Source organism: Sapajus apella, unplaced genomic scaffold, assembly GCF_009761245.1.
Source record: "Sapajus apella isolate SASKATOON/1434 unplaced genomic scaffold, GSC_monkey_1.0 scaffold74, whole genome shotgun sequence".
In the NCBI taxonomy this organism is placed as follows: Eukaryota; Metazoa; Chordata; class Mammalia; order Primates; family Cebidae; genus Sapajus; species Sapajus apella.
In genome coordinates this window covers 8,460,696-8,472,343 of record NW_022437014.1, presented here as the reverse complement: position 1 = coordinate 8,472,343, position 11,648 = coordinate 8,460,696, and the positions used below count along the sequence as shown (strand labels likewise).

General features: G+C 39.2%; 1 protein-coding gene across 5 annotated transcripts in view; it reads left to right on the top strand.

Annotated features, from left to right (window-relative positions):
- LOC116532094 (junctophilin-2-like) overlaps positions 1–11,223 on the top strand; it is a 29,387-nt gene extending 18,164 nt beyond the window's left edge. For all 5 annotated transcript variants that reach the window (XR_004260709.1, XR_004260708.1, XR_004260707.1 and 2 more), the window contains one exon: positions 11,002–11,223. The gene's annotated coding sequence lies outside the window, so the exon portion shown is untranslated. The remainder of the gene's footprint in view (positions 1–11,001) is intronic.
- Positions 11,224–11,648: the final 425 nt, after the last annotated feature.

The following is an 11,648-nucleotide window of genomic DNA, read 5'->3' as shown; positions in this document are numbered from 1 at the left end:
TTTTTTTTTTTTGCAATTGCAAAGTAGTATTTAGTTAACAGAACAATTATTTTGTATAAGCTGCATTAGAGACAACTGAAGATGAAAAAACTACCATCCCCATACATAACTAATTTGTGCTACGCACCAACCAGAACCTGCTTTAAATTTCCATGCCAATTTACAACCCCCACACCGTACAAAGCAAGGTTAGTGGCTGTTGAAAGTACCACCAGGACAGGGCTATGTAAAGACACTTTTGGTAGGGTGTTAACTATATCAAAAAAAGACACTGTACAGTTTACAAAATTTTACACAGCCTTACATTTCAGTTTTTTTCTTTAAAAGGAGTAAGTTGTATACAGGGGGTTAAATACTTTATAGACAAGAAAAAACTGCACTGAAACCAACTTATTCATCATCATCTTAGTCTTCCTCCTTCTCATCATCTTCCTCATCTTCCTTCTCATCATCTTCCTCATCTTCCTCTGTTTCTTGCTTGTTTCAGCTTTGACAACTCCCTTTTTCGCTGCATCAGGCTTTCCTTAACTCAATAGGCAGCAATGTCCTTTTCATACTTTTCTTCAGCCTTCTTTTTATAAGGCCTGCTTGTCGTCTGCAGTGTGTTATTCTTTTTTTTTTTTTTTTAAATGCATTTTAGGTTTTAGGGTACATGTGAAGAACATGCAAGATTCTTGCATAGGTACATACATGGCAGTGTGGTTTGCTGCCTTCCTCCCCATGACCTATATCTGTCATTTCTCCCCATGCTATCTCTCCCCAACTCCCCATCCCTCACCATCCCTCCCCTCTTTCCCCCCGGCAGACCCCAGCATGTGATGCTCCTCTCCCTGTGTCCATGTGTTCTCATTGTTCAACACCCACCTATGAGTGAGAACGTGGTGTTTGATTTTCTGTTTTTGTGTCAGTTTGCTGAGAATGATGGTTTCCAGGTTCATCCATGTCCCTACAAAGGACACAAACTCGTCATTTTTTATGGCTGCATAGTATTCCATGGTGTATATGTGCCATATTTTCCCTGTCCAGTCTATCATTGATGGGCATTTGGGTTGGTTCCAGGTCTTTGCTGTTGTAAACAGTTGCAGCAGTGTTATTCTACATCTCTCCCAGTTTCTTCGAAACATCACCAATGAACAGGCCGGGATGTTCTCCTTTGATTTTTGGGCGATACTCAGAACAGAACAGGAAAAAGGCTGAAGGAGGCCTCTTAGATGCATTGGGATCCTTGAAGAACTTTTTTGTCTTCTCTTTAGGAGGGATATAGGTTTTCATTTCTCTTTCATGACAGGCCTTGTCCACCTTTGCCTTATATTCGAATTTTCCTTTCTCTTTAGCCGGCATGATCTTCCACCTCTCTGAGCACTTCTTAGAAAACGGAGGGGCCAGATGTGGTGGCTCACACCTGTAATCCAAGCACTTTGGAGGCCAAGGCTGGCGGATCACCTGAGGTTGGGAGTTCAAGACCAGCCTGACTAACATGGTGAAACCCCGTCCTTTAAAAAAAAAAAAAAAGAGAAAGAAAGAAAACTCTGAGAAGTTGTCTGATCCTCCTGACAAATTTGCACAAAAAATGCATATGATGACATTTTGCCTCTTGGCTTCTTAGGATCTCCTTTATCCATGTTTAGTTATTTAGGTTACTTTGTAGGATCTAGTTTTTTCCTATGCCCCCATAAGAATAATAGCTTTAAAATTTATGCCAGGATAGCAAAGAAGATACTTAGCTTTAGATTGTGTAGGTGCGGCCAGGATTTTTGCGAGGAGAGGTGATTTAGAGCAGATTTCTTACTCTCCTTGCATCATCTGTAACATGGGGATAATAATAGAATGGGCCTGACAAGGTTGGAATTAGTATTACATGATTAAGACATGTAAAGTGTTTAGAATGGTGCCAAGTATTTAGGAAGTACTTGGGTATGAGGTGGCGGTGGTAGTGATGTCATACTCTTACATGCATATCATTCCAAGAGAGTTTTAAATGTATACATTATTGTGTTGATATACAGAAATTAAGCTTCTAGACTCTCTTTTCTTGATTCTGAAACCCTACTGAAGGTCATATCGCTCTCTTTCCAACATTATTTTTTACTACTACAAGTATCATACGCTGCAGTCACATTTAACTATCATGGTTCTCTTGTACAAGCCATATGTTTTCTCACTTTTGTTCATACTGTTTCACCATTTTGAATATTGTCCTATCTCTCTGTGTTCAAATGCTACCTTTTAAGTGAAGTTTTCTGATAGTTCTATAGGTATAACTATATAGGTAATCATCATGTGAATTTCATATATTTCCTCTTACTTGATTCTTTACCATTTTCTGTATTGCATTTTACCCTTTTATTTATATATGTCTCTCTTACTGTGTCACACAATCTTTACAGGCAGAAAACTGTACCTTTTTCAGCATTGTAGGTTTAAAACCTATCACAGGCCTTGGCACTTAGTAGACATTCATTTGTGTAATGAAGTTTATAAAAGGTATAGCAAGCTAAAAGGTCATGTTTAACGGACAAATGTATGCCAGTAAAAATGTGTTTTGTTGGTGTTTGTACATTCAAGAATGTCCTGGCCAGTCGCTTAAAATGAAACCACTTTTTTAAAAAAGATAGTATCTCTAACCACCAGATAATTGTTTTTCCACTTTATGGTACCCCATTTTTCATAGATCTTCCTCATACTTGTCAGTGGTACAAACCTGGGAAGAGTCCATCCAGGGATAAGAGTTCGTTAGTTGAGTTGCCAATAGTGGGATAGATAAGCCATGTGGCTCAATAAATTATTGAAGCCATCATCTCACTCTCGAAGTACTTTTTTTAAAAATTGGAGTACCATAATGCCTTTAGGTGTAAAACTGGGCATACCTGAGAATAGGAACTGGGTGAGATTTTTGTGAGAACACTTGATCTTTGCTTGCTGTGATATTGCTGGGGGCTTGGCATCAAGATTTGGAAGAAATGAGAATGGCAGGAATTGGAGAGAGAAGTTAAAATATCAGGCTCATAGTAGGCATTCATAGAGTTAAAGCAACAGTTGTGTATGCCTAGCTCCAAAACTCTGAGAATTTTTAATTTAACAGGACATTGGATTGAATAAGCACTCTAATATAGAAACACTGGATTTGAAAAACAGATGTTAATGTGTCTACTCATAACCCTGTTACTCATTCGCTATGACCTGGGATACATCACTACTTTTGCTTTTATAGAATGAGGGACATTGGGCTAGGTATTTACAGCTCTTAATACTTTAGGCTTGCAATCTAGCACCATATTTTAAAAACAAGAATTCTAAGCTTCTAATAACCATCTGTCCCTGCGAGGTCAACTGTTTTTTTAACAACCCCTGAGGATCAGAAGTCTTAGACATTTACTTAATAATTTTAGCATTTGAGGAATTGGCAGCCTGGCGTTCCCAGAATCAAATTCTTTTTTTTTTTTTTTTTTTTTTTTTTAAAGATGGGGTTTCACAGTCATGGCCAGGCTGGTCTTGAACTCCTGGCCTCAGGTGATCCACCCACCTCGGCCTCCCAAAGTGCTAGGATTACAGGCGTGAGCCACCACGCCTGGCCTTCCCAGAATCAAATTCTGACAGAAGTTTTAATGCTCCCCTCTATCTCACTGTTTTATTTAATAAAAAGAGTTCTGATTGCTTTAATTGCTTGGTACAACAGATATTTCAAGTAATAGCCACATGAGACCACTGATTAATTTCATTACGGTGTCATTTCAGTTTTATTTATGTGTGTGTACTCCCCACACACAAAAGTACTACAGTATAATTCAGTATTTTCTTCTGTAGTTCGTTTGTTTAAAAAATCTAATGTGATCCACAGAAGTGGTTTCATGACTTTACTGCTCTGGATGGGGTGGGGAATCAACTAATAATGCTTTAAATTTGTTTGGTACTTTAACATTTGCTAGGCACTTAGATACACGACTATGCTTATGTATGATAGCTTACAAGTTAGATACAAATTAATCATTACCTGAAAAGTCTCTAATTATTTCAACAGCAGTAGTTTGAGGGGGGAAAAAGGCATGGAGGATGGATTCATTTTCTTGTTTTTTCCTTTTGTTGGTTTGTGATAGGTTTAATGATATGTTATTGAGTCTTCCAGCTCTAACAGCCCACATAGGGATCTTAGGGATTTGTATTTATTTACATTTAGGGTTACCTCAAATCCTATGGCAAGGAAAAAAATTTAAAGATTCCCAATTATTTCCCTCAAATCAAACCAGACTTCTTACTGTTTCTCAAAAAATCTTTGTTTCTTAGTCTGTATATGCAATCATACAACTCCTTCCAGTGTTTGTATAATTTTCGTGGCTTAGATCTTGGTCAGATGGGGCAGGGAGGGGGATTTTTATATGAATGAACATAACCAAAAAGAATAGTACCACCTTTTGTTTTTTATTCCTCTGTGTATCACGTGATACTGTTTTTAAGGCCTCAGAAATGCTGAAGCCTTGGTAACCCAAGGCAAACTTGCTGTTTTCCTCTCGTATTTGAAGTTCTACACTTTATTAGTCATGAAGAACTAGTCTGTTACCAGTACAGGTATTGATCGACTTACGACCTATGCAACTTACGACCACTCGACTTTACGACCACAATCGCTAGCCACGACTGCTCCACGTCTGGCAGCGCAAACGTTGCCCAGCTGGGTGTACGACAGTGCGGGACAGTAAACATATATACTAAATCATATCATTATTAGTCATTTTCTTGCCTTTCTTACTAAAATGTGAGTGGTTTATATCCCTATATCTTTAACAATATTAGAACATACTAAGTTTAAATTATATTTGAACAAGATATCCAGATGACATCTTTTATGACAATGCTACATATTTGTATCCCATGGAAAGTCACATAAAATTGTGATGATTTACTTTTCTATTTACAATGATAATAAATAAATACCTGGCAACTAGTCCTTTTTAACCCTAAGACTTAACATAGTTCACACTCTCCTGCTTTTCAAAACTCATTATGTGCCATGGTTTTTCACGTCAAACCATAGACCACCATGGTTCAGTGATCTGTGAATATTCCACAGTTTTACACAAGGCTGCGCCTTTACCACAAGTTAAGGTGGCTTTTTAAAAATGAGATTTGACAAGAACGCTTTCATAATAAGCATTCAGGTCAACCTTTACTACTGGTAATGCAGTGTTTTACTTAAACCTGACGAATGTAAAAATAAACAAAATGGTGTAGAGATGATACAAATGGCATAAAATGAACAAAGAAAATGATGATATATAACAATAATGAAAAAATTATGATAAAATATGACTTAAAGATTTTTATAACATCATTTCACAGTACTGTACGTATAGGCAACTCAACTTACAAACAAATCGTGTTATGACTGGTCTGTCGGAACCAATCGTGGTCATAAGTCGAGCACTAGCTGTAAATACTTAAGCCACAAAACTTGTTTCTCTGTACTGCTGTGTACTTCCTGTTTTGTCAGATTTCCATTTAGGGAAAAGAATGGACTTTATACTAGGCCAGCTTCTGCTGAAATTCAGTTTGGAAGTTGTCCAGATTATATAGGACGGGTGGTGGGGGAGAATGGCATGGCATGTCTACATATGATGTCATTTGTCAGAAAGATTCATTTGGCTGCTTATCATGAAAGAGAGGGCTGCCAGGAAGGAAGAGAAACTTTCTGCTGTCAGAACTATTTAGTGTATGACTTGTCTACTTTGTGGCTTGCCTTTAGCCTTTTCATGTCAAATATGTTTGAGGTTGTAAATGAATTATTATATCGCCTATAAAAGGAAGGATCTATGTTCATTTCTAGTAGACTTCTGTTCGAGAAATATGTAAGAACTGCATTTAGCCACATTTGCTCCACTTACAGAAGAGACAGGCCAAAGATTAGATGGTAGTTAGAATAGAACTGGACTGCATTGTAAATGTTGAATACCTTTGGGGGAAAGTTGCAGTAACACCAATTTAAGAATCTTTTGCAAATGAAGTAGTAAATAGAACATCTAGTTATAAATGATGAATTTTCTGTCAGTTTTTATCCTATGAAATGAAATTCCAATTAGATATTTATAGAATGTGGGAGTAGAATATGGTTTCAGTGTAATCCTGAATTCTAATATTTCTGGTAGGGAATATTGTGTTACATTCTTTTGCAATAGTGGAACCAAAGCTCTTCTATAAAATTCTCTTTGACCAAATTGACTTGGTCTGCATTAAGTCAGAGCTGATTTTCTCTTTTTTGACCTGTCAGTAAAATATGAAAGATGCCTTAATCCCTGACCATTAGTGAATAGTTACAGGATTTCTTCATAATTGGCACCCTGGCTCTTTGTCCACTCACATGTTGGAAGTGTTCTACAAACATCTGTATGTTGTCTTCCTTGGGAGCTGATGTTGAATTGTAAAATATTTGAAACCATCCCTGTAAATTTTCTGCCAGATTCTTCCCACCCCCATCCCAAACCTCCCCCTCCCCCCGCTTTTCTTTTCATTTTAGTTGTATGCTGCTATTTCTGAGACGTGCATTTCTTAAACATGAAAAAAATTTTTTCTCAGTACCCATCATCCCCTACTGCTTCATCCCCCATTTAGCTAAGTGTCATCTCTCTCTTTTTTTTTTTTTTTTGAGATGGAGTCTTGCTTTGTTGTCCAGGCTGGAGTACAGTGGCAGAGTCTCAGCTCACCGCAACCTACGCCTCCCAGGTTCAAGTGATTGTCCTGTGACAGCCTCCCGAGTAGCTGGGATTATAGGTGCCCACGACCACAACTGGATAATTTTTGTATTTTTAATAGAGACAGGGTTTCACCGTGTTGGCTAGGCTGGTCTCGAACTCCTGACCTCAGGTGATCCACCCACCTCAGTCTCCCAAAGTGCCGGGATTATAGGCATGAGCCACTGCACCCGGCCCTAAGTGTCGTCTCTTTAAACCTTTTAAGTAACTTTTTCTGTTACCCGGTTCTCCTTTTAGTAACCTGCTTCCAAATCAGTGATTCTCAAATTTTAGAGTATTCATAAGAATTACATCAGGTGCTTATTCAAAATACAGATTCCTGGATCCTTCAGACCTAGTGAATTCAAATCTGTAGAATTCTGACTTAGATGATCTTTGAGCCACACTTTGAGAAAGTTGTCTGTTGCATACATTTCCATTATCAATGTCAATTCTATCCTACATATTTTTACATAGTCTACTTTGTTTTAATTATTAGTATCTCGCCGGGCGCGGTGGCTCACGCCTGTAATCCCAGCACTTTGGGAGGCTGAGGTGAGTGGATCACAAGGTCAAGAGATCGAGACCACCCCGGTCAACATGGTGAAACCCCGTCTCTACTAAAAATACAAAAATTAGCCGGGCATGGTGGCGCACGCCTGTAGTCCCAGCTACTTGGGAGGCTGAGGCAGGAAGAGAATTGCTTGAACCCAGGAGGCAGAGGTTCCGGTGAGCCGAGATCGCGCCACTGCACTCTAGCCTGGGTAATGAGCGAAACTCCATCTCAAAAAAAAAAAAAAAAATAGCCTCTCAGAAGGTTTTTGCTCCTAATTATTGATATACTTTTCTTCTGAATTCACTCATTGGAGGGCTGTTCCACTAAAAGTGTCCAGAAAATGTTCCCAAATTCCCTTCCATATTTGTCAGAATTTATGTCATCCTCCCCAAAGCACACATATTTGTAATTCAGTATAGACAGGCAAGTATATGTATGTACATCTTTTTTTTTTTTTTTTTTTTTTCCCAAGACAGGGTCTCACTCTGTCATCCAGGCTGGAGTGCAGTGGTATCATCTTGGCTCACTGCAACCTCTGCCTCCCGAGTTCAAGCAATTCTGCTGTCTCAGCCTCCCGAGTAGCTGAGACGACAGGCACGCGCCACCATGCTTAGTTGATTTTTGTTATTTTTAGCAGAGATGGCGTTTCAACATGTTGGCAGGCTGGTCTCCAACTCTTGACCTCAAGTGATACACCCACCTTGGCCTTCCAAAGTGCTGGGACTACACGTGTGAACCACTGTGCCCAGCTTGTATACACGGCTTTAATAGACCTGGCCAGTAATTTTTAGTGTCTGCTTTTCTTAATAGGGAAAGAACTATATCCTACTTAACTTTTTAAATTTTAATCTTCCTTGGTGATGTGATACATTGTAGGCATCGAAGCGTTTGCCTTGAATTTTTACCGCTATCACTTGATTGCTGCTGACACTCAAACCAGTCAGACCTACTGAAAATCATATATTACCATATTTTTACGTCTGATTTTCCTATGCTATTTCCTTTTCTCCAAATTATCAGTATTTCCTTAGTGCTATTTTAAGAATAATTCTCCTATATTACATTAGTCTTGAATCCCATTGGCTTTTTCTGGAAAAAAAAAAAATTCCATTTCCATATGGATCTTCAGTTCAACTCTTTATTTACCTGAATTTTTCTCAAAACTTTGTGATTCCTTGTAGTAGAAATCAAATATAAGTCCAAATCATACACTTGAAAGACAAATCCGAGATATATGAGTAAGGAATCCTACTCATCAACTATCTTTGTGTGTTAACCACATTATACTAGTATTTATTTTAAAGAGATGTATGGACTGGAAGGATACACTTTAATAATTACCTCTTGATGTAGTTGAGTGGTCAAAGAAGGACTATTTTATTTGTAATGTTTTAATTTAAATATAGGAGGGACAGTAAATATATAGGTACATATGAACATACCACATAACTTAAGTGCATACTTTGTAAAAGCAATGGGGACTGGGCAGTGGCTCACATGTGTAGTTGCAACACTTTGGGAGGACAGGGTGGGAGGATCACTTTTAAGGAGTTTGAGACCGTCCTGGATAATATAGGGAGAGCCAGTTTCTTTAAAAAAAAAATTAAAAACTGCCGGGCGCGGTGGCTCACGCCTGTAATCCCAGCACTTTGGGAGGCCGAGGCGGGTGGATCACGAGGTCAAGAGATCGAGACCATCCTGGTCAACACGGTGAAACCCCGTCTTTACTAAAAATACAAAAAATCAGCTGGGCATGGTGGCGCGTGCCTGTAATCCCAGCTACTCAGGAGGCTGAGGCAGGAGAATTGCCTGAACCCAGGAGGCGGAGGTTGCGGTGAGCTGAGATCGCGCCATTGCACTCCAGCCTGGGCAACAAGAGCGAAACTTCATCTAAAAAAAAAAACAAAACAAAACAAAACAAAATTAAAAACTTAGCCAGGCATGATGGTACGTGCCTGTGATTCTAGCTACGCAGGAGGCTGAGGAGGGAGGATAATTTAAGCACAAGAGGTCGAGGCTGCAGTGAACTTTCATCCTGCCATTGTACTTCACCCAGTCAACAGAGTGAGACCCTGTCTCCCCCCCAAAAAAAAGAAAAAGAAAAAACCATGGAAGCAAGCAAAAACTAAAAATAAAAAATCCTAACATAGTTACTGCGGGTTGTGGGAATATGGATGGCTTTCTTCTTTTCCCTCTGTTATCTCTGTTTTTGAGACAGTCTTGCTCCATCACCCAGGCTGGAGTGTAGTGGCACGATCTCAGCTCACTGCAACCTCCCCCTCCTTGGTCAAGCAATTCTTCTATCTCAGCCACCCAAGTAGCTGGGAGTACAGGCGCCTGACACCATTCGCTACTAATTGTTATATTTTTAGTAGAGATGGGGTTTCACCATGTTGGCCAGGGTGGTCATGAACTCCTGACCTCAGGTGATCCACCCACCTTGGCCTCCCAAAGTGCTGGGCTCACAAGCGAGAGCCAGTGCTCCTGGCCTTGTTATTTATTTTTTTTAGACAGTCTTGCTCTGTCGCCCAGGCTAGAGTGCAGTGGCGCCATCTCGGCTCACCTCTGCCTTCCGGGCTCAAGCGATTCTCCTGCCTCAGCCTCCCGAGTAGCTGGGACTACAGGACGTGCTGCCACACATAGCTAATTTTTGTATTTTTAGTAGAGACGGGGCTTCACCATGTTGACCAGGATGGTCTCCATCTCTTAACCTCGTGATGCTCCCACCTTGGCCTCCCAAAGTGCTGAAATTACAGGCGTGAGCCACCACACCTGGCCATTTTTTTTTTTACTTTTTAGAGGCAAGGTCTCACTATGATGTCCAGGCTAGAGTACAGTGGCTATTCAAAGGCACTATCATAGCACACTGCAGCACTGCTCGAGCAATCCTCCCACTTCAGCCTCATGAGTAGCTGGGACCACAGGTGAACACCACCACACTCGGCTTTTTTTTTTTTCTTGCTTGTTTTTTTAGTTTAACCAGCCACATACAAAAAGGTATCTTTTTAAAATACACCCTAATTAAAAGGAGGGTAAGAGGTATAATTTAGTGGTTTAATAAGTAAACAGAATATTTTGTTATTTGATTATTAAACAGAATATTTTGTAAAAGGCAAAAATTGTGCTATTTCTTGTGTCCTTTAAGAGTTAATAAGCAATTAATGTTTATTAAGACTGAGGTATGTCAGACACGGTGGCTGATGCCTGTAATCCCAGCACTTTGGGAGGCCGAGGCAGGTGGGTCACCTGGGTTCAAGCGATCCTCCTGCCTCAGTGTCCCAAAGTGTTGAGATTATGGGTATGAGCCACCACATCCAACCTCCATACATTTCTCAATTATTGTTTTTAAAATAGATTACTTTATCCTGCAGTTAATTAGTATGATTGCAGTATGTATACCTTTAGCATCTCAGTAGTTACTGTGTGCTCACCAGTTGAAATAGAAGTACAGGATTTTTTTTAAACAACTCTGGGGGGGTATTTACTTAGATTTTATTATAGTTACGCCATACATATGGTCAGTTAGAACAAAAAAAAAGAGCTGTACTTTGTTGGTGTAACAATAGCTGCATTTCATATTTTGAAGTTCCTTTGATATAAGTAGATATTTTTACAAAATGATAGTATTTGTCATCTTAATTTCCTGCGCCTCCTATGAAATGAAGAATATTCTATTGAAATCAGTTAAATGTTGATAACCCACAAGTTGATTTTCTTATTTTTTAGGTCTCTATGAATCATAGAAATAAAAGCAAATGGAATCTTATCAGATAAGTGCTTTTACAAGTCTATAAATATATTTTATTCTTTGGAATCTCTAAAGCAAAACTTTTCTTTAAAACTTTTTTTTTTTTTTTTTTTTTTTTTTAGGTATCAGCATCAAGATGATTTATGGTAATAAGGTACTCAGTGTTGCTTAAAATAAATTTTACATTTATCAAAGTAAAATGTACCAGCTTTTTTTCCTAAAGATACTAGTTGTATCTCAGCACTGGTTACAAAGTATCCTTACAATTAAACTTCATTTATTAATCCTGTTTAGTGTGCATGAAAATCACTTGGTAGCCAGGCGCGGCGGCTCATACCTGTAATCCCAACTCTGGGAGGCCAAGGCGGGTGGATCACAAGGTCAGGAGTTTGAGACCGTCTTGGCTAACATGTCAATATTCAGTCTCTACTAAAAATACAAAAATTAAGTCGGGCATGGTGGCGGCCACCTGTGTAGCCCTATGTACTTGGAGGCTAAGGCAGGAAAATCGCTTGAACCTGGGAGGCGGAGGTTAAAGTGAGCCAAGATTGCACCACTGCACTCCAGCCTGGGCAACATAGTGAGACTCCATCTCAAGAAAAAAAAAAAAAAAAAAAAAAAAAAA